Source organism: Sphaerodactylus townsendi, linkage group LG03, assembly GCF_021028975.2.
Source record: "Sphaerodactylus townsendi isolate TG3544 linkage group LG03, MPM_Stown_v2.3, whole genome shotgun sequence".
Classification (NCBI taxonomy): Eukaryota; Metazoa; Chordata; class Lepidosauria; order Squamata; family Sphaerodactylidae; genus Sphaerodactylus; species Sphaerodactylus townsendi.
The window spans coordinates 150,747,364-150,771,162 of NC_059427.1; the positions used below are offsets into that span (position 1 = coordinate 150,747,364).

General features: G+C 47.9%; 1 long non-coding RNA gene across 1 annotated transcript; it reads left to right on the plus strand.

The window, feature by feature from the left end:
• The first annotated feature begins 9,947 nt into the window (after positions 1 to 9,947).
• On the plus strand, positions 9,948 to 21,946 carry LOC125428997. Its single transcript, XR_007243926.1, has 3 exons — positions 9,948 to 9,958; positions 19,429 to 19,433; positions 21,816 to 21,946. It is a non-coding gene; the product is annotated as an uncharacterized LOC125428997 (long non-coding RNA).
• Positions 21,947 to 23,799: the final 1,853 nt, after the last annotated feature.

The window sequence follows — 23,799 nt, forward strand, 5'->3', positions numbered from 1 at the left end:
CTTGCTGTGCGAAGGTGTGGTTGAGTGACATCACTTTCCCAAGCTCATTTTAATGGACCTGTGGTTGGAGACAATTTAGGGAACGGAGGTGATTATGTTAGGAAGGCAATATTACCCAAGTCTCAGTCCAAATATTCATTCCAAAATCATCTCTGCTCATAGGTTTTTAAATGTTTCAAAACCTGCATAACTTTTTTGGATGAGAAAGACTAAGAGAAAGAAGAAATTCCTCCCTCCCTCCCTTCCCTTTTTGTTTTTCAAAGCAAGTTTTAAAATATGATGGTCTGTAGCCTGGGAGTAACAATGAAGATAGCAAGGTCAATAAGTGAATGCATCTGAATAGGTGAATGTATCCTGGTCTTTGTTTGATTGCTATTGTCTATAGTTGTCCTGTGTTTGTGTGGAGCTGATTAGTCACTGTCTTGATTCTAGAGTTTTTCAACATTGGCAGCCAAATTCTGTTCATTTTCATGGTTTCTTCCTTTCTGTTGAAATTGTCCATGTGCTTGTGAATTTCAATGGCTTCTCTGTGTAGTCTGATGTAGTGCTTGTCAGAGTGGTCCAGAATTTCTGTGTTTTCAAATAATATTCTGTGTCCAGGTTGGTTTATCAAGTGTTCTGCTATTGCTGATTTTTTCTGGCTGAAATAGTCTGCAGTGCCTTTCGTGTTCTTTAATTCGTGTCTGAGCGCTGCGTTTGGTGGTTCCTATGTAGACTTGTCCACAGCTACATGGTATGCGGTAGACTCCTGCAGTAGCTAGAGGACCCCTCTTATCCTTTGCTGAATGTAGCATTTGTTGCATTTTCTTAGTGGGTCTGTAGATTGTTTGTAGGTTATGTTTCTTCATCAGTTTTCCTATACGGTCAGTGGTTCCCTTGATGTATGGTAAGAACACTTTCCCTCTAGATGGCTCTTTATCCTTGTTCATGTGGCTTGTTCTTGGTCTTACAGCCATACAGCCCGGAAACCACACAGCACCCCGTAGATGCAGTTGCTAGCAGTTGCGACCCTCCCATGGGGAGTGGCCAACATCGGTGCCTGCTGCTCCTCAGGTTGCTGCAGTGACTGTAATTATTCAGCAATGGGGGGAAAGGGCAAGCATACAAGAGAATGAATAGCCCCCACATTCTGCTGTTTTGTTTGTTTGTTTTACCTGTTCTGTACCTCCATAAGCCATGTGTGTTTAGCAATTGGCTGGAAGTGAGTCAGTTGTGGCAGTTGGCTCGAAGTGAGCTGTCATCACCACAGCTAGCCTTTTATGTAATAGGATAAAAAAGACGTCCTGTTAAACAGATCTGCGGCCTGAAATTGTGAAGAGTTCTTATTAGAGTTATGCATAGGGTTCCCGTTGGCCTGGTAATGTCGGGCAATCTCCCGCCAGTTAATCAAGCTGTCCGCTGATCCTCAGCGGGTCAGAAGATGGAAGCAGACCTGTTAAAGGAGGGTGTGAGCCACTCATGCAGGCAGGATGATTTCTTGGTTTACTTTGGCAGAGCTGGTATTGCGATGGGGATGCTCTAGCAAGCCATAGGGAGCAGCAGTGGCGTAGGAGGTTAAGAGCTCGTGTATCTAATCTGGAGGAACCGGGTTTGATTCCCCGCTCTGCCACCTGAGCTGTGGAGGCTTATCTGGGGAATTCAGATTAGCCTGTACACTCCCACACACGCCAGCTGGGTGACCTTGGGCGAGTCACAGCTTCTCGGAGCTCTCTCAGCCTCACCTACCTCACAGGGTGTTTGTTGTGAGGGGGGAAGGGCAAGGAGATTGTGAGCCCCTTTGAGTCTCCTGCAGGAGAGAAAGGGGGGATATAAATCCAAACTCTTCTTCTTCTTCTTCTTCTTCTTCTTCTTCTTCTTCTTCTTCTTCTTCTTCTTCTTCTTCTTCTTCTTCTTCTTCTTCTTCTTCTTCTTCTTCTTCTTCATAGAGTTTTTAGAGAACACTGCTGGAGCATCCTGCCACAATGCCAGTGCTTCTGGGTACGCCAAGAAGTTACCCCAGTGTGCCACACACCTGGATTGTTGCCTCCAGCCCTGTCTTCAAGAAGTTCCTGGTAGTACCCAGGAGGACCTAGCAATCCTAGTTATGCATAACATCACTCCCTGATGTTTTGTAGTTGACTCTGCCTCCCGAGGAAGTTTTGCCAGTGCATCCACCACTCTGTCTCAGAATTCCAAAGGCACCCAGAGGCATAAAAAATTGGTATCCTAAAATTGGTATCCTTTTGGTATCCTAAACTGTCAGCACTACCCTGAAGAACTGGGTGTTTTTGTCAAGGGGCCGCTCTTCACTCACCATAAGCCGCGGGGTCACCTCTTTATAAGACACGGGGATCCTGGACGCTCCCCACATCGCCAGCGGCCACTGCGCAGCTGCCAAGAATTTGCCGCTCTCCCACCTCCTTGGCGCGCGTCAAATTAGATCCTCTACAAACAGCAACATTTTCAAAAACCCCGCGGGTGCCGCGGGGTGGTGGGGAACCTCGGCTGATTTGCGCGGCTGATTCGCTGTGACGCACAGCTTTCCGGCCAATCAGGAAACAGGAGCCGCCATTTTGTTAAGGGAGGGTGTCCCCGGCAGAAAGTGCACGAAGTGATGACGTAGACACGAGTCGACATCCTCGTTTCATGGCACATTCGGGGAAATTGTGACGTGTGCACAACGAGATGTGCCAATGTTGCTCTTTTTTAAAACTCGAGCTCCAACTGAAGCAAGCGCGAAGCAAGCACGACCGGCGATTTAATACTGACGTCAGCATGTGCCGACGTCTCAAAACAATGCCTCCAGCCTACCAAAACCAACTTCTCGTCTCAGCCAATAAAAATGGAGGCCCGCCTTTGGCCGGCCGCAACCTCCATGTGAACGCTCGATTGCAACGGGAGTCTTGCTGTAGAACCCCACGCTATTTCCTGAAAGGCTGATGAGTGGGGAACAAATGTCTCCGTGGTCAAAAGCCGCAGAGGCTTCTCTACGCGGGGTCGCTGCGGGGTTGCACACATAAGAGGTAAGTGGGGAGTGGCCCAGAAAGGGGCAGAATTAGAGGTAGCAGTCAAGACAGTATCTGTTTGCTGGATCGCTGGATACAATTTTTCTGGGTTCTTATCACCTTGTATAAGGTGATGAGAAAATATATATGTGAAGTCACAGCATCCATGATGCTCCCCCTCCCCAGCCTTCCCACTGGAGGTGGGGCGGGGCACCTTACCTTTTATTTCTGCCATGGAGGCAATTTTGGGTAGAAAAACAACTCAGTGGGGGAAAAAGTTCAGAAGCTTCTTCCTCGAAAATGTCACTCTTCCATTTCAAATTGCAAACAGCTGTACTTTTGTTTTGTTTTTAAGTATAAACTTTTTAAATCATACACTTCAACTGTGCCTGATCTCAGCCATCAGGCTCCCAGGATGGTAAACAACATATAAAATTCAGTCAGATTAGCACTATATTCAGTCTAGCATTATGAAACCCACAAAAGTAGTAAAATTCAGTTACCCAATGGGAACAAAACAAACAACAACAAAAAACAAGTAAATCAAGTAAATCTTCCCAAAAGGTAAACAAGAATAATTTCATCTGGAACCTGCCACTAAACTTACAGAGCAATGCAGAACTGGGAGGCAGCCGGGGTTGGCGCTCCTGCCACACCACCTCCAGAGGACTTTCCGGCAGCGTGAGGAGGCACAAAAACAAACAGCCCCCCCCCCAGCCACCCAAAAGCCTTCCAAAGGGGGAAACGGAGTTAAGCCAAAACCCGGTGGGAGGTGACTAATGTCGGTTCCACCTCTGAATGTCTCTGGGAATGCGCCCAGTTGTATCTGCCTACAAATTAAGCCAACACAGCTCTGGAAGGGGCAGCAGAAGTGAGCCCGGCGCCCATGGAACTCTGCAGCGCCTATCGATTCCCTCTCTGCCCTCCCATAAGTTCCACTTACACTGGCCGGGAGAGCAAATGTGATCGGGAGAGAAAATGTGGGGGTGCGAGCCCGCACCACCTCCTATGGCCGTTCAGTCTTCCATTTGTGTTGGGCTGTCCAGCACTGAAGCATAGGTAAAGGAAGGTCACTGTGGCTTAGGGATGCTGGTTGCCCAGTGTGAATATCTGGGAAGCAGGGACCAAGTTCTTTGGGAGTTTCTCTCTCTTTTTAAAATTTATTTATTTATTTATTTATAATCAGTTTTGTATACCGCCCCTCCCCCAAAGGGCTCTGGGCGGTGAACAATAAACAGACAATTGTATTAAAACCCCATTTAAAACAGCGGATTAAATAAAATTACATCGGCATCCAGCATAAAACTTCATAAAACTTCATAAACCCACCTTGGAAAGAACAAACAAGAGGGCGGAAGGCACCCATAGAAATAAAGGGGCCCAGAATATAAAAGGGGGGGAGAGGGCGCACATCAGCAGCCGGCCCCTCCAAAAGCCCGGTGGAACAATTCAGTCTTACAGGCCCTGCGGAACTCTCCAAGATCCCGCAGGGCCCGAATAGCTGGTGGTAAAGTGTTGCACCAGGCAGGGGCCAGGGCTGTAAAGGCCCTGGCCCGAGTAGAGGCCAGCTGCATCATTGAGGGGCTAGGGACAACCAGCAAATTGGCCTCTCATGAGCGCAGAGGCCGTACAGGGACATATGGGGTAAGACGGTCCCAAAAGTACGAAGGTCCCAGGCTGGGTAAGGCATTAATGGTAAGCACCCACACCTTATGAATGATTCGGAACTCGACCAGGAGCCAATGCAAGCAGCATAACACAGGTTGAATGTGTTCTCTGAAGGCACCACCTGTGAGCACACGCCGCTGCATGTTGGACCAGTTTCAGCTTCCGGATCAGACGTAAGGGAAGGACCGCATAGAGCGAGTTACAATAGTCTAACCTAGAGGTGACTGTTGCATGGATCACAGTGGCCAGGTCTGCCTGGGAGAGGAAGGGGGCCAACCGACAGGCCTGTCGAAGATGGAAAAACGCTACCCAGGTTATATGGGCCACCTGGGTCTCCATTGAAAGAGACGAATCCAGGTGGATTCCCAGGCTGCGAACGGAGGGGGCTGGTGCCAATATAGCCCCCTCCCACTCCGGCGGCTGAAAGTCCCCCACCTCCCCCCTACAGCCCAGCCAAAGGATCTCCGTCTTCGATGGATTCAGCTTTAACCTGCTCTGTTGCAACCATCCAGCAACCGCCTCCAAACAATGCTGTAGAGCTGCAGGGGCAGCGACTGCCTCCCCCCCCTCCATCGACAGAATGAGCTGAGTGTCATCAGCGTACTGGCGACAGCCCAAAGCTCCGCACCAACTGAGCAAGGGGTCGCATATAGATGTTAAACAATAGTGGGGATAACAATGCCCCCTGAGGCACACCGCTATGAAGCGGGCACTTCTGGGAGGCTTGATCCCCACACCACACTTGCTGACTCCGGTCTCGGAGGAACGAGACAATCCACTGAAGGACAGTGCCCCGCACCCCGGAAGTGGCCAGGCAGTGGGCCAAAAGATTGTGGTCGACCATATCAAACGCTGCGGTAAGATCTAATAATACCAGCAGTGCCGCTCCGCCTCGGTCAAGTTGTATGCGGAGCGTATCTTTGACGGCGACGAGAACCGTCTCCGTCCCATGCCCAGCACGGAAGCCGGACTGGAAGGGATCAAAAGCCCGTGTGTCCTCCAGGAAGCCCTGCAGCTGCTCCAACACCACTCTCTCAATTACCTTCCCCAGAAACGAAAGATTCGAAATGGGTCGGTAATTGGCCAGATCTCCTGGATCTAACAATGGTCTTTTCAAGAGTGGGCGGACCACTGCCTCCTTCAACCCACCCGGAAAGACTCCTTGCTCAAGGGAGCCATTGATGATCCTCATGATGATCACTCATATCCCCACCAAAAGCGGGGCACAGAGTCAAGTGCTCAAGTTGTCAGGCAGGCGTGTAAGGAAGAAAGTAGGCCTTGAAATAGCCCAGCCGCAATCAAGGATTTAAAAGATGCTCACCAATGCTTTGAATTGTGCTCAGAAGCATACGAGCACCCAGCATAAGTCTTACACCCTGACCTGGACGTCCCAGGCTCAGAGATGGAGCAAGGGGGAATTGTGCCTGGGGCATGTGTGCGCCCTGCACCCCTGCCACACCACCGCCTGTCCCGACACACCCTGGAATGTCCACTGGCTTTGGACGTATGTGCCTGAGCTGCAAATGCATAATAAAGGCTACTGAGCAATATTCCAGATTCTAGTTATTGGAACAAGACTCAAGGACCTAACATGCGTCCATAACTTTATGTTGGGAAATGATCAAAATCCTTCAGGGAGCTGCTTCTGACTGCTGAAGTCTATTATCTGTGCTGGTTTTCTGATTTGGGTAGGCAGCGGCAGGGAAACCCTGACTTGTCAAAATGCTGGGGGGAAGAATTAGGACTAATAAAAGGAAACACTTCTTCACACATCGTGTGATTGGTGTTTGGGATATGCTGCCACAGGAGGTGGTGATGGCCGCTAACCTGGATAGCTTTAAAAGGGGCTTGGACAGATTGATGGAGGAGAAGTCGATCTATGGCTACCAATCTTGATCTTCCTTGAACTGAGATTGCAAATGCCTTAGCAGACCAGGTGCTCGGGAGCAGCAGCAGCAGCAGAAGGCCCTTGCTTTCACCTCCTGCATGTGAGCTCCCAAAGGCACCTGGTGGGCCACTGTGAGTAGCAGAGAGCTGGACTAGATGGACTCTGGTCTGATCCAGCAGGCTAGTTCTTATGCTCTTATGTTCTTATGTCCCCGCCATGCCCCTGCACCGGTGCGTCACCCCCTCCCCCTTGGCCACTGCCCAGGCTAGCCTGATTTTGTCACATCTCAGGTGCTAAGCTGGGTCAATCGTGGTGACGGCTTGAATGGGAGACCATCAAGAAAGTCCAGGATTGCTATGAAGCAGCAAGCAATGACAATCCATCTCTGAACGTCTGTTGCCTTGAAAACCCTACCGTTCCAACCTAACAGCACTTTCCACACTGCCATAATTCTGACAATACTGGTGAGAGACGTTTCTGGTAATGTAGTGTAGCTGCTGCATTGTGAACCATGAGAAACCTCCTGAACTGCAGTCAGAGGCAGTTGCTGATCCAAAAAGCACATATAAGATGTAATTCTGCCCTGAGCACACACCTAATCCTTCCCATATCTGTAGACTGCAGGGAGAGATCGGTAAATCCCAAGCTCATTTGCCATTAATAATCTTCTCAGTGACGAACTCTATGTAAGCATCCAAGGAACGCCAGGGTTGCTCTGGACACAGTTTGAAAACCTAGCATATGCTTAGCAGACAGGACTCGGCATCACAGCATCCAGTGTGTTTAGATTGCTTTACAAGTGACCGGCACGAAGGGGCCTCATAAACAAAGCGGTGGAGGCCAGCAAAATGGGGGGAACTATTTGGGACTTCCGTGCTTTACAATAGAATGCCACGTGGGAAATTATAGCGCGACTGTTATTTAGAGATAAGCGAAAACTCAGAAATAAATAGGAATGGTCGGCTGGAATGAGATCAGGCCCCCGCCTTCCCATTGGACGCATTTCTGGAATGAATGGTAACCTTATCCTGCAAAGGTCATGTGACATCATACCCCAGGAGTCAAGAGTTAATTTAGCCGCAAACGCCAGCGTGTTCTCCTAAATAGGGAAGCAGCAGGGAAAGATTGTGTTTCATCCCGGCGCTGTGTTTACGGGACGCTTCAGCAAAAGCATTAAGTGCAAACCTCCTGTCTGACTCCTCCTGCGGGGCAGCTTTACCTTTGCCAAGTCAGCTCGATGAACTGGCTTTTCAGAGTAATAATTGATACAGCACAGCCTGGGGTGTGGCAGGGCGGGTGGGAGAAGAGACGTGAACCCAGCTATTCGGAACACACACACAGCTTCTGCAGCTTCCCTTGATCAGAGGCGCCCTAGTGTAGATCCACATGCTGTCAGCTGGCTTGCAAGGAGTCTCCCTTCTGCAGAACTAGATTCAAGTCTAGTAGAACCTTAGAGATCAACAAGATTTGGGGGGTATAAGCTTTTCAGAGTCAGAGCTCCCGTCATCTGGTACTACTACTACTACTACTACTACTACTACTACTACTACTACTATTATTATAATACACATAACAGCACAGCACAAGTGTCTGGAATTCATCTCTGAATATCGAGTCCTTCCCAAGGACCTAGGATATTAGAGGTATTTGCGTAGAATATGTGCAGTTCCTAGAAGTGCTGCTTTCTGCAGCAGGTGGACTGATGTTCTGTCCAAGTTTAGGCTTTCCAGATGTTTTTCAAGATTTCTTGGGATTCCTCCTAGAGCACCGACTACTAGTGGGATTACTGTTGTTCTTTTTTGCCACAATCGTTCAACTTCAATTTGTAGGTCCTTGTATTTTGTGATCTTTTCCAGCTATTATTATTATTATTATTATTATTATTATTATTATTATTATTATTATTATTATTATTATTATTATTATTATTATTATTATTATTATTATTATTATTATTATTATTATTATTATTAATTAGATTTAATATACCGCCCTGTCCCAACAGGGCTCAGGGCGGTGAACAGTATAAAACATCATAAAATAACAATTTAAAACAGTTACATTCTAAAACAGTAGCCCACAACCCCACATATAAACCCAAAAACAACCCCCCTCAGAGAAGAACAATGGGTCTCAGTGGTGTTAAAGACCCTTATAAGCAGAGGGGGACACGGGCACGGGCATGGGCACCATCAGCGGCTGGACTCTCCAAAGGCCTGGTGGAACAATTCGGTTTTACAGGCCCTGCGAACAATTCGGTTTTACAGGCTCTAGCATTCACTCAAAATTTTATAGTTTAACCATAGATCAGAGGCATAGCACCAATGGGATGGGGTGGGGCGTGATGTCCCGGGCGTGTGGCATGGTGGGGGCATGGCCGGGGTGTTCTGGGGCATTCTGGGGCGGGGGCAGACAGTGCAGCACCAGGGGCGCAAGGCGCGCATGCATGCACCCCAGGCAGAGTTCCCCCTCACTCCGCCCCGCCATAGGTTGCACTACCCCATTCCAGCTACCATTTTCCTACCATCCGAGCAGAAGTGGGGTGGGCCAGGAGATCTTCCACAGGAATGTGGCAACTCTACTTATGATATCTGATAGCATTGAGTCTCAAGTGAGAAAGCAGACAATACATAGGCCTTTTCTGCACAGCCAAAATAAAATGTTTTGAGGCAGAATATAAAACGTTTCCTCCGAGGAGTTCCGCATTGTTTTTAGCTCAAAACATCTTATTTCCAGCCTGAAAATGTCTTTAATGCATCCTGTATTCTGGCGAATCTTTTGTTGAAACATTTTCAAAACATTTTGGCTTGCTGTATGTATCTCTTTAAAACGTTTCCCATGCCTCTTTGCAGTCCCCGGACTTCCTCATTGGCCCAATTTTCCGAGCGTGCTCTGTCATCTTGCCTGTTTATTTTCATCAGTTTTTTTTTTTAAATTTTGAGGGTGATATTATCGAAGCCTCAAGTGTACAACGTATGAAGAATCATTGCACAAGGCTTTGAAGCACTCAGGAATCGGATCCACAGAGACGTTTTAAAAAGACAGAACAAACACAAAATGGTGGCCAGGAATTGTTTCCGGGGGCAGTGTGTGTGTGAACAAATGGGGGAGGGGTTTGAAAATGCTTTGCAAACTTTTTTCAGACTTTTTCATTGACTGGTGTAGAATGTGCCATCCTGTAAATAAACAAATATTAAACGTGTGAGATACTTCATGAGCCCTTATGGTCTGAGGGCATGGAATTAAAAAGACTCTTTTCAAATAAAGAAATGTTGATTAGGGACCCTTTGCCAAAGTAAAACCAAGTTTATGCCAGTGTTCTGTTATGCCCAGTTAATCCAGACACATCAGGACTTTGCTGGTGAAAGAGCCAAAAATGGGAGAAAAACAAGGTGTATGCCTGTTTATTCAAAAGTAAGTCCCATTTTGTTCAAGTCTTAGAGTAGTGTGTTTTGGATTGTGGTCTAAGCCCCTTCTAGGCTCCCCTGTGCAACGTAACAGTATGCTGGTAAATAAGGCATTGTAATTTACAATTCCACTGAAGCTGATAGAGGGCTGAAAATGTCTGTCCTCCTAGCTTACGGTGACCAGCCATCCCGATTTTCGCGGGACACTCACGCTTTTGCGTAGAGTGTCCCGCATCCCGCCGGGCTTATGCCATTGTCCCGATTAGGGACAATGGCCCGCAGCAGCACACTGCCTTTTGTGGCGGTGCTCCCCAGTCAGGAAACAGGGAAGCGCCCCAGAAGGCACTCACGGCTCTGCAGTGCCTGGGGCAACTTCCCTCCTGACGAGGCGCCACCACAAAGAACAGTGTGCTGCTTTCTTGGGTGTAGCCTGCTTTTTAACAAGAAAAATCTGGTCACTTTATCCTAGCTCCACCGAACACAACCCCAATGGAACACAGATTCCAAATAACTCTGTACACAATGATGGCCTATTAGTAGCAGACACTACACAGTCCTACACAGAACACACATAGCTTTGATCATGCAGTATACAGCTCAAATAGGCCTCACGTTATACAAATTTAAAACACGTGAAGCGGGGGCTTTGGTAACGTGAATGCTGATGAAAAGGTGAGTATACAAAATTATGAGTACTGTGCACCACTGGGACCCAGAGCAGATTGGAAGAATGCATCAGTGTGTGGGAGCTATTGTGTGAATCAGAATAGACTAAGGCCCCTTCTGCACATGCACAACAATGCACTTTCAATCCACTTTCACAATTGTTTGCATATGGATTTTGCTGTTCCACACAGTGAAATCCTGCTGCAAAGTACATTGAAAGTGGATTGAAAATACATTATTCTGCATGTGCGGAAGGGGCCTAACAGGGGGAAAGGATTAAAAAAAAATTAATCAAATGCATGTCACTTGGTAAGCCAGTGGTCTCTCTTGTCCTGCCAAACTGCAGGAAGAATTTTGCCCCACATCACGGCAGCCAGTTGGACTTCGGCATCACAGCAGTAATCAAGCAATCAGCAACGGGCCTAAAGCCAGCTGGCCTGGCGTTCTGACTCCTCATCACGCTATCTTGGCACTAAAAGTAATTGTGTGATGCCAGCCCTTAAAGAAGTATTGGAAGGAGACACAGCCATGAATGTAAGTGACTTCCCAAAATTCATGGACACACGTCAGTCAAATACATGGGGCCTGCCCTTTCTGCAGGGTTGCCAGCTCCAGGTTGGGAAAAGCCTGGAGATTTGGGGGGCGGAGCCTGAGGAGGGCTGGGGTTGGGGACAAGTGGGACATCAATTGGGTATAATGCCAACAGAGTCCACCTTCCAAAGTTTTCTCCGGGGGAACTGACCTCTGTTGCCTGGAGATCAGAACCATAGCCTCATTGTGGACCTTACTGGGCCTTTCCCCACTCTCGTCGTTCCCCTCTATATGATATGGCTGCTCTCATGCGCAGCCTCCCAGCCTTAGCGCCAGCGTCCCGACCCGCGCTCTGCGGCGGGGCCATCAAAAGCTGTTAAGAAGAAGCCTGGGATGCTACACACTGAGAGCAGCGACAGCAGCAGCAGGCGGCTGCGCTGTCGCTGCCTCTCAGTGGGAGTGCTGAGGATCCCAGCTACTCTCCTCGAGTAGCGCGGGGCTTAAGGTAAGTGGGGAAAGGCCCACTGACTTGGCTTTTAATTTATATACCACCCTCCCCCGAAGGGCTCAGGGCGGTGTACAACATAGTAAATAACCACAGCATATCATTACAATAGGCATAAAGCAACGTCAATTACAACAAATCCTAACACTGGTCCAACATCTCGGGTTAACCACTAACACATATCAGCATAACAGCATTGTAACAATTTGTAACAGTATAATAGCATCTTACATTTTACAGCATAATAATGACATAACATCAAATAACACAACATTCTAACTACCAAAAATATCAGCCCACAGTACATAAAAACCTAACCATTACAACTATTAAGCCTCAGAATTAATTAACCGGATAGCCAAGACAACAAAAGATGGCGACTTCCCTAGGTTCCATAACCGGGATGGCCTAGCACAAGGGTAGGGAACCTGCGGCTCTCCAGATGTTCAGGAACTACAATTCCCATCAGCTACCAGCATGGCCAATTGGCCATGCTGACAGAGGCTGATGGGAATTGTAGTTCCTGAACATCTGGAGAGCCGCAGGTTCCCTACCCCTGGCCTAGCACTACAAAACCCTATCCAAACTACCAGAAAACTATGAGCAGTCTAATTCTTATTGCCCCTCCAAGGAGACCAACCAACTAACCTAACTCTAGGACCTCCCACAAAAACTCAATATTCAGCTCAATGGCTTGAAGAGCAATGACCATCAGTAGGCGGGGTCAATAGTTCCAATACTGCTGCAGGAGGCCACCATTGTCCCCGCCATGTTCTAGTCCTTGGAAGGGGTCAACGCCACCACGTTTTTGATGGAGAACGCCCCACTCTCCAATGTTTTCTGGGCGGAAGGTGCCCAAACGGTTCTTTAAACAGAGGGACTCTCAGATGTTTCCTGAGCAGGGGATTCTCGTGGGAATTCTCAAGTGTTCTCTGAAGTTTTCTGCTGCCACCCCCTGTGACTGCCACATGCCACATTTCATCGGGGGGGGGGGGCTGCATGCCATAAGGGGCATTCACATTACTATTCACATTACTAACTAATAAACTCTTAGATTACTCAGTCTTTGGACCAGAGCCATAGCAAGGGGGAACTGTGCCCCTGCCACACCTCAGAATGCCCCCAGAACACCCACATACGCCCTGCGACGCCTGGTCGTCATGCACCCTTTGCCATGGCTATGCCACTGCTTTGGACTGCAAGCCATTTTTTGTGCAAACGGTGTATTGTTGATACCGTGGTATGGTTCAGCAGGAAAAGAGGGGAAAGCCCTTTAATGGGTTTCCAAGAAGGGGGGGGGGGTTAGAAAGTTGAGTGGAACTCCACCCACCTCCTTCACAGTGGGGGCAGAGGGAATGTCCACATGGAAACTTCACAACCACTTCACAGTTGCTCCTTTGAGCCATATTAAAACAACTGTGAAGGGAACACCACAAGCTGGGCTCACTTTCATGTGGGTTCTACTTGCTTTCCATGGGAGGAAAAATCCCCACGTCGAAGCAGCCAAGGTCAGTATGAAGCAGATAATGAAAGAGGAGAGAAGCGACTGAGGGCTTTTCCATTTCTAATTACGGCTTTGATGGTCACCGAGTGGGGCTGCTGGCCGGAAAAGCCGGGTGCTCCCACATTCTATTACTCTCTCCAAGGCTCAGTTCGTTCGGTGCCTTGACGTGAAAGTCCATCTCACCGAAATCCTCCTGGTCACTGGGGAAATAGAGAGGCACCTCAACTGAGATGACTTAGGGTCTGGGATTGTGCATGGTTCAACCGGCTGGTAGGACTGTCAGGTTGTGATCATGTATGGGTGTGACAGCTGGACTGTAAAGAAAGCTGACAGAAGAAGAATAGGCGCTTTCGAGTTGTGGTGTTGGCGAAAGCTACTGTGCACACCACAGACAGCTAGGGTGACAAATGCAGAAGTCTTGAGCCGCATTAAACCAGATACATCACTAGAGGGGAAAATAACCAGGCTCAGACTTACATACTTCGGTCATGTGATGCGATCAGATTTGCTAGAAAAATCTATGATGCTCGGACTTGTCAGTGGTGGGAGAAGACCTGGACGCCAAAGAATACGATGGCTGGATACCATAAAAGCTGATACAGGCATGAGCATCAACCAGCGGAAGAAAGCAGTACTTAATCGAAAAATGTGGAAAGAGCTTGCAGATCGGATGCGTAGCCAGAGATTAGGAACGACTGAATGGATAACATCGGGCCTTTCCCCACTTACTGTAATCCCCCTATGCGATCAGCGCACGGCATCCCTGGCGCACGCCCAGGCATCCCCCCCACCCCGCGCAGAGCGCAGGGTCATCACAAGGCACCATTTAAAAGTGCGCCAGGGATGCCACGCACTGAGAGTGACAGCGGCAGCGTCAGGCCCGACTGCACTGTTGCAGCCCTGTTGTAGGAAGTGGGGACCCAGCTACTTTGGTGGCCCAGCGGGGCTTAAACTGAAGTAAGGAAAGGCCCATCATCATCAGAACTGTCCGGTTGTGATCAAGCCTGTCTCTTCTCAACTAGCAATTCAAAGGAAGACATGACTTCCTTTGCCTGTTTTTCCCATTAATCCTTTTGCAACATCAGCCCCCCTCTCTAGCTGCTGGGGTAAGCAAGACTCCAAACGTTTTACGAAGATGAAGGAAAGGAGCAAACGGAGCATTGCCAACCTCCCAGTAGTGACTGGACATCTATTACAACTGATCTCCAGACGAGAGAGATTAGAAAATGGTGGCCTCAGAAGGTGGCCTCAATATCTTGTCAAAGTTCTTCCCCTCCCCAAACCCCAACCTCCTCAGGGTTCACCCCAAAATCACCGGGTATTTCCCAACACATAGCTGGCAATCCTACCTGCCTGGCCATCTCCCAGAATTATAACTGATCTCCAGACGACAGAGACTAGTTTCCCTAGAGAAAATGGCTGCTTTGGAGGGTAGACTCTTTCTGTGGCATCTCATCCCCACTGGCTCCCCCCTACCGCAGACTCTGCATCCTCCAGGCTTTCCCTCCAGACCTGCAGAACTTCCTAATCTGGAGTTGGCAATGTTAGGGGCTATGGAAGGACTGGACCACAGAAACTGAAGCTGCCGTCTCCCACTTACTCATAAGTTTTAAAAGGACGACAATAAATAAATCCCAATTTTGTTACTTGGGTTACCAGGTCCAAAAATTGAAAAGGCAGCCTAGCCAGAACTTTTGAGCCAGTTGTCATATAAATAAGGGGCAAAATATTTGTCAATCTGATATTGGCTTATCGTTAGGGTTTATTGTCAGATTGTTAATGTCGTCGTTACTATGATCAGTCCTATTGTGTCGTTAGGTTATTGTTGCTTTCATTATGTTGTACGCTGCCCTGAGCCCTTCGGGGGAGGGCGGCATATCAATTAAAGTTCCAATCCAAAATCCTTCCATTGCCATCCTTTCCTTAAAACAAAACAAAAATATTAGGTAACAAATTCCTTTTCGTGCTTGGCTCTGCCCTAGGCTTGCCTTTAGCCTTGTTCTGGGTAGTGCCTACCAGAGGACTGGCTAAAAGGGCAGAGGCCATGGCTAAGTGGGGGGCATCTGCTTAGCACGTGGATGGTATCTCCACTGAAAACAATCTGGTAGTGCAGGGAACAATTTAGATCAGGACCACTGTGTACCGAGGCCCCTCCCACACATGCAGAATAAGGCACTTTCAATGTACTTTGCAGCTGGATTTTATTGTGCAGAATAGCAAAATCCACTTGCAAACAATTGTGAAAGTGGATTGAAAGTGCATTATTCTGTATGTATTCTGTATTCTGAGCCCTTCGGGGGTAGGGCGGTTTATCAAATCGAATTAATAATAATAATAATAATAATAATAATAATAATAATAATAATAATAATAATAATAATAATAATAATAATAATAATAATAATAATAATAATAATATTGTCGAAGGCTTTCCCGCATTTGAATCGCAGGCACAATGGTCGTTTCCGGGCTGTGTATGTGTGGCCATGTTCTAGCAACATTCTCTCCTGACGATTTCACCTGCATCTGTGGCTGGCATCGCTTGAGAGGATCCTCTGAAGATGCCAGCCTAATCTGGCTATCGGGAGAATACTATTCTGTTTCCCTTAATGAAAGCCTAGAGCTCTAGCATAATATCTTTCAGTAATAATAATAATAGTAATAATAATAATGATGGTGATGATGATGATGATGATGATGATGATGATGATGATGATGATGATAATAATAACAATAATAATAATAATATGTGTGGAAGGGGCCCGAGAGTAGGGGTTTAAGGTTTTCCTGACCTGAAATGGACTTGAGGGAGGGGCTCTTTGTCCCATTGGGGGCATTTATGTGCAACTCATCAGTACTGGAGAGGGAAGGTGGGAAATAAAAGGATGGGAGAGGCTACATCAGCACTCTTTCCGCCCTGCTGAACTGGGAGATGTAAACATACATGTTCAGGGAATGAAGCTTTGATCATACTCTTCTGAAGGAGGAGCAAAATTATGGGAGGAGCCACAGATGCCTTTTCTCCCTTGCTGTGGATTTTAAAGTTGCATACTGGGATCATCTGTCACAACCCTAGAAAAAATGTTATCCCTCTGTAGGGTTGCAGTCTACAATCCAGAAAGGTGTTCTTTTCCTTTAAATCTACCAGTCAAATGGGGCATGTAGGGGGCTTCTTGCAATCTCTTGGCCCAACCCCTTTCCACCAATCATAAGAACATAAGAACTAGCCTGCTGGATCAGACCAGAGTCCATCTAGTCCAGCATTCTGCTACTCACAGTGGCCCACCAGGTGCCTTTGGGAGCTCACATGCAGGATGTGAAAGCAATGACCTTAAGAACATAAGAACTAGCCTGCTGGATCAGACCAGAGTCCATCTAGTCCAGCATTCTGCTACTCGCAGTGGCCCACCAGGTGCCTTTGGGAGCTCACATGCAGGATGTGAAAGCAATGGCCTTCTGCTGCTGCTGCTCCTTGGAGGCCCACCTGGTCTGCCGCTAAAGGTATTTTTGCAATCTGAGATCAAGGAAGGATCCAAGATTGGTAGCCATAGATCGACTTCTCCTCCATAAATCTGTCCAAGCCCTTTTTAAAGCTATCCAGGTTAGTGGCCATCACCACCTCCTGTGGCAGCATATTCCAAACACCAATCACACGTTGCGTGAAGAAGTGTTTCCTTTTATTAGTTCTAATTCTTCCCCCCAGCATTTCCAATGAATGCCCCCTGGTTCTAGTATTGTGAGAAAGAGAGAAAAATTTCCCCTCCTCATCTTCTGCTGGGGATCTAAAGCTGGAAGGATGGATAAAGGGGCAGGGACTGAGGAAGTAGGTGAAGCTGCAGCTGTTTCGCGTGGAAATTTAAAAGCATAGCCTCAGTCTGACCACTGACCACTGACCACCGTCCAGCAAAGCCATTCCACCAGTAGTGCTTGAGAGCTGAACAAAGAGTTTAATCAGTTACTAGACAAGCTGAGCGTGGCGCAACTGTTCTCAGATAGGATGGCCTCAAAACCCTCTCATGTCAAGGCCTAAAAGGAAGAAAGGTTATCTAGCCTTTGACATGTCAACCCTTGGACTCGGGGACTTCGAATAAGTCCAATTTTCCAACTAGAATGAAGCCTAAAAGTATCCTTCCTTTGTCAGACGCTTACAAAAGAAGCGGGCAGGAAGCAGAGATATTACGGGCTGTTCAATTCCTTGTTGCATCTATTTCTGGTACACAGCCCTGCCTTCTCCTTGCATAAAGGCCCTAGGAAATCTTGGCTAATGGCCACAGATTTTCCTGTCTCCTAGAAACAAGACATTTTCGGCGTCCACAGTGTCACACAGCAGTGAATTCCACAATTTAGCCATGTTGTGTTTCTGTGTGGTGGTGGAGGTGAATTTCACACGAATCTCTCCTGTGAAGGCTGGGATTTCAAGCAATGCCTCTTTGGTAAAAGATTTCACCAGGTTGCCTTTTTGCCCTTGTTCTGAATGTACAGATTTGCTTTGTTTCAGCAGCAGCAGCACTACTTCGACACTGGAAGTGAGGGCTGCAAAACAAGCCAAATGGGTTACCAACCTCCAGGCGGGGCCTGGAGTTCTCTCAGAATTAGAACTGCTCTCCAGACTACAGAGGCAAGTTCCTCTTGGAGGCAGAGCTGCTTTAGAGGGTTGTCTCTCTTGCTGTATCACAGAGCCTAGCAAAAAACAAACATCCTAGAATGATATCAATTCCCTAACTATTTCCCTCCCTTCCCCAAATTCCACCTCCTTGAACCTTTCCCAAATTCTAGGAATTTCTCAAGCCAAACGTGGCAACCCTAGTTTTAAGTAGTCGAATCCCTCGCCCCACTGAGGGGAACCACGGAGGCACAGGGCTCAAAGACTGACATAAGAGCAAGACTGACATAAGAGCCTTTTGCTCTCCACAAAATGGATGTCTCTCGGGCCCCTTCCACACATGCAGAATGATGCACTTTCAATCCACTTTCACAAGTGTTTGCAAGTGGATTTTGCTATTCTGCACAGCTGCAAAGTGTGTTGAAGGTGGATTGAAAGTGCATTATTCTGCATGTGAGGCAGGGGCCTCAGATAGTCTTGGGCAGGGGTCCCCAAACTTTTTGAACAGGGGGCCAGTTCACTGTCCCTCAGACTGTTGGAGGGCCGGACTAAAAAAAACTATGAACAAATTCCTATGCACAAATGATTGTGAAATGTTTGATTTCACCTTTCAGCCTTTCTGTCCTGGTCTATTTTTAGAACAGTGACCAAAGTATGTCAAGTACAGGGTGGGCTCCAAATATTGTTGGGGAGGCTGTGGAATACCTTCCCCTGTAAAAAAAAAAAAAGCAGAACTTTCCCAATGAAGCATTCCATCTAACCCAGGATCAGGTATCTTCCTGGGTTTGCTTTCCTCCAGCAGCCAGCGGCGATTAAGCCAGCCTGGCTGATGCCAAGCTGGGAGGTGGCCCGGAACAAGAAAGCCTGAGGAAGCAACACATGGAGTAGCTATGAGGCGGAAGGAACGGGCAGCCCTTACGCGTTGCCATAACTGGGTTCCAACTCTGGGTCAGAAAATTCATGGAGATTTGGGGGTGCCATCATGTAATTGCAATCAACAGCAGTTGGGGCCGGTTCCTCCTCTCCCTCGAGCCCCCACTGCACATGAATGGAGCCATCGCCGCCATGCCTGGCGGGCCAGATAAATGCCTTCAGGGGGCCACATTTGGCCCCCGGGCCGTAGTTTGGGGACCCCTGGTCTTGGGTATCAAGCTTAGGCAGGAAGGAAGTTGGCAGCTGAACTTTTCTCCTGGCTCTAAGGTGTATCTGGCTTGTTAATCCTCATTGTGTCGCCCTGAAGTGATTTAATCAGCACTCTGAGCAGACTAATACTTCCCCTGCCCGCACCCATTCCAGCAAATCAATCAGTATTCAAGAAAATAGTCCAGGCATTCTCTTGGGTTCTGATGACTCATCAGGCCCTCCTATCTTATTCTTGGAACCCCGGAAAAGCAATCAATTCGTTGTCTCTGTCTTTCCTGCCAGCTTACCTCATACCACCTCAGGACCCATTGTGCAGTATCAATAACGGCCCTTTGGCCATTCAGAATGTGTATGTTCAGGGTCCTTGTGCACATCCCCACTTGCATGTGGACTTTTTCCTTTGCTCCTTAATATGCTGGTCATTTTCCTCTTCAGTGCTGCTTTCCCTGGAAGTCCCTTCTAGGCTGGCACCTATCGCCTATCCCTGAAACCCTCCCCAATTTCCTTCTCTCTTCGTCAGCTGTTGTAGACATTGTGTGCTTCTGTTCATTGCTTATATATTTCTTGTTTTACTGTTTTTATTTTTTAATAAGACCAATGTTAATTGTACACGTGCCTGTTTCACAGTTTTCACTCAGGTCTATCCTGGTGTACATAGGTTATCGATCTGAGTTACCCAGTGGTGGGATTCAGCTGGTTCGCACTGGTTTGGGAGAACCGGTGCGAACCGGCTGAATCCCACCACTGGGTAACTCAGATTGATAACCTATGTACACCAGGTAGCTAATTTTTTGCTGAGTTAGCTGAACCGGCTGAATCCCACCACCCAAGGGGAAGCGAAGGGGCTTTCAGAGCCCCGGAGAAGCTGCCAGGCTGCGCCTCTATTATTATTATTATTATTATTATTATTATTATTATTATTATTATTATTATTATTATTATTATTATTATTATTATTATTATTATTATTATTGTCGTCGTCGCTGTCATCATCATTGTTGTTGTTGTTATTTGGTATACTGCCCAATCCCCAAAGGGCTCTAGCGGGTGTACAATAAAACCAGGTAGGTAGAGCTGAGAGAGTTCTGAGAGAACTGTGACTGGCCCAAGGTCACCCAGCAGCTATGCAGGAGTGGGGAAACAAATCTGGTTCACCAGATAAGCCTCTGCCACTCAGGTGGAGGAGTGGGGAATCAAACCCGGTTCTCTATGTGAGAATCCACCTGCTCTTAACCACTACACCCCACTGTCTCTACTGTGTATACACCTAACATTGCATGGCTGTTCCAGAGAGGTCAGCTGGCTCAGGCAGGTCCCCTCCAGTGGAATTGGTCCAGAGTATTTTACAGTCCTCTGTGACTGAAGAGTCCTTTATTCGGTGGTGACTACCAAACTGCATTCAGCTCCTGCCATTCAGCTGGTCCTTGTGATCAAGGCCACGATGCAAACCGAGCAAATGTTCCGGTGTGCTCTTTGTGCAAAGCCGCTTGAGAACGACTGTCAGTCTGGCAAATGTCTTAACTCAAACCCTGGGCCCTGGACCCTCTGGAGACACTCTGCACAAAACCGTTATTTTGCTACCAGGATGAAATTCCAAGGGTCGTTTAAGGCCGGCATCTTTTGCATTTGTCCCTGGAGACAAAGCACAGGGCCAGAAAACACGGCAGCCCCTCCCTGCCTTCCCCCTCCTCCCCCTCCACCCCAGAGTTTGCCATGTCAAAGACGTGCATCTGCATTTGGAGATGTCAGACATCTTGCGCTTGACCTTTTGTTTTGAAACTGTGACAAAGAAAGGATTTTTGGTGGCAGAGCATTTATGTGTGTAGTGTGTGTGTGTTTCGGGGGGAGGCCTACGTGAAGCAGCTGTTGTGATTTTTCCCCTCCCCCCTCTCTGTGAGGTGGGTTCAGCAAAGGACTTGTTGGTGTGGGTTTCCAATTCGGCGTCACTGTTATGCAACCAGTCTGTCAGAAGAATGGATTCTTATTGAGGGGCCTGCCTTGAACAGCTCCAACCCCCCCCCCCTCTCCATTCTCTCCTTGGACTTTATGCCGTTTAAACCCTATAATTTTCCAAACCTGCCTTTCCTGCTGTTTTCCTTTTCTCGATCTTTGATATCAATGAGCTTGTTCCTGCTTTTCAAGAGGCAGGGAGGGTATCGGATGACTAAAGAGGGACTGGATCATGACAAATAACACTAAAGAGGGTTCCAAAGAATACTATAGTCACTCTTTTCAGCAGCAACACACTAGAAGTGGGGGGGGGGGAGGGATAGGGCAGGGCTTTTTTATTTGTTGGTCTGTATATAAAACAGAAAGCGGCCAATGTAAGGAAAGCTCAATGCTGTGGGTATGCAAATAAAGGGATACTTAATTAGCAGAGATACGGAAGCAGCATCCAGGAGGAGGAGGAGGAGGATGAAGAAGAAGAAGAAGAAGAAGAGGAGGAGGAGGAGGAGGAGGAGGAGGAGTTTCGATTTATATCCCCCTTTCTCTCCTGTAGTAGACTCAAAGGGGCTTACAATCTCCTTGCCCTTCCCCCACTCACAACAAACACCCTGTGAGGTAGGTGGGGCTGAGAGAGCTCCGAGAAGCTGTGACTAGCCCAAGGTCACCCAGCTGGCGTGTGTGGGAGTGCACAGGCTAATCTGAATTCCCCAGATAAGCCTCCACAGCTCAGGCGGCAGAGCGGAGAATCAAACCCAGTTCCTCCAAATTAGATACACGAGCTCTTAACCTCCTACGCCACTGCTGCTACAGAGAGAGCCAGAGATACTTTGAGTTGCTTTATATAAAAGTTTACAAACATAAAGAGGGTAGGATTACATGGAATAAGAACAAATATAGGCTTCACTGCTCTGTTACATATTTGCAGTGCTAACTATACACTTAAGACTATATCTTGCTCCCTTGCTAGAGCAACGAAAACAAGTTAACTTTGTAACTTCTGATGTACGTGCTCCCTAGCATGTAAGCAATGGCTATCTGACTGACTAATAGCTAATCAATAGATCAGGTCATAAACAGTGCCTTCAGCAACTTGTTTACATACAAACAGTTAATCCTTTCATGACTGGCTGTGATAGACCCTTGCAAATACCAACAAATACCCTTGCTGTATTTTGCTGACTTCTGTTATTTCATGCACCCCCCCACCCCCACCCCCACCCCCGTGTTAGATTTCTTGCAAAAGCCGCTGCTTTTAAAAGGTAGATTTTTTTTAATGACAAAGAGACTCTTCCTGTCTATTACATTTTTAAATCCTGGCCTTCCTCCAAAGAGATCAGCTGAACACGAATGATTTAATAATGCTTAGAAGTTCGTATATAGTCGCCATCTGAGATGCAATGTTTAACTGATTTCATATGTTACAGGGTTGAGAGTGTGTATAGAATTTGTTGATCCTTGACTGTAATTTGCTGTATAGAATTTGTCGGTCCCTGGCCCTTTCCCCACTTACCTTAAGCCCCGCACTACTCTCCGCAAGTAGCGCGGGGTCCCACTGCACTCCCCATGTCAGGGGCGGCAACAGCGCAGCCGCCCCGACGCTGCCGCTCTTGCGCCCGCTCAGCGCACGGCATCCCTGGCGCTGGCGAAAACAGCGCCTTTGGATGACCCCGCGCTCGTGGGGACGCCCAGACGCGCGCCAGGGATGCCGCGCGCTCAGAGCAGCGCGCAGCTACGGCGGCAGCAGGAGAAGTGGGGAAAGGCCCCCTGTCTGTAATTTGCTGGTCTTTGACTGTAATAAATTGATTGAGATTTCATATGTTTATTGTTTATTCATTGCTGTATTGTTTTATCTCTTATATATTGCTACTGATGTTTGTTGTTTATAACATTATGTTATGTTAATTGTTGCTCACAATGCTGTTTTATAATGCTATGTTATTGTTGCTGTTTGATATTTGATTGTTGTTGCTATAGTTATTGATGCTCTGTTTTGTTGTATCATGATTGCTGATGTTTTTGATATTTGAAATATTGGTTATTGCTGTTGCTACTTGATATTATGATGATTATTGTTGTGATGTTTATTGATGCTATATTATGTTGTACACCACCCTGAGCCTTTCAGGGGAGGCCTGCATATAAATTACCAATTCTTGTTACCAATTCTTGCTCTTTTATTTCCTCTCACAATGGGCCTTTCCCCACTTACCGTAAGCCCCGCGCTACTTGAGGAGAGTAGCGCGGGGTTCCTCCTCCCTCCCCACGGCAGGGGCGGCCACAGCGCAGCTGCCCCGACGCTGCCGCTGTCGCGCCCCTCAATGGCTGGCGTGGCATCAGCTCTTCTGAATCGGCCGCACGGCTGACCCAGCACAGATGCGGGGTCAGACGCATTATAGAGGGGGCGCCTGGGCGCGTGCCTGGGATGCCGCACGCTGAGAGCAGCGCGCGGCATAGGGGGGATGGAAGGGAGTGGGGAAAGGCCCAAAGACACACAAGGCTGAGAATAAGTTACTGGTGCCAGGTCACTTACTAAACTTGGGTTGGGTTTCCAGCCTTCAAGGCGGGGGGGGGGGGGGGGCTGGAACTCTCTTTCTTTTACAATGACAGAGATCAGTTCCCTTGGAGAAAATGGCTGCTTTGAAGAGTGGACTCTATACCATGCAGTACCATGCCGGGGTCCCCCCCCCCAATCCAACTCTCTCCAGGCTCCACTCCCAAAATCTTAGGGGTGGAGCAAGGGGGAACTGCACCCGGGGCATGCGTGCGCCCTGCACCCCTGCCACGCCCCCGTCGGCCACCTCCCACACACGCCCAGTGCATCGTGCCCTGCTCCACCCCCTTGGCACTACGCCACTGCAAAATCTCCAGGTATTTCCCAACTCAGAGCTGTGAACTCTAATGGTAAGGGTTTGAGGTCACAGACCTTAGTCCAACACTATACACTACAAAGAGC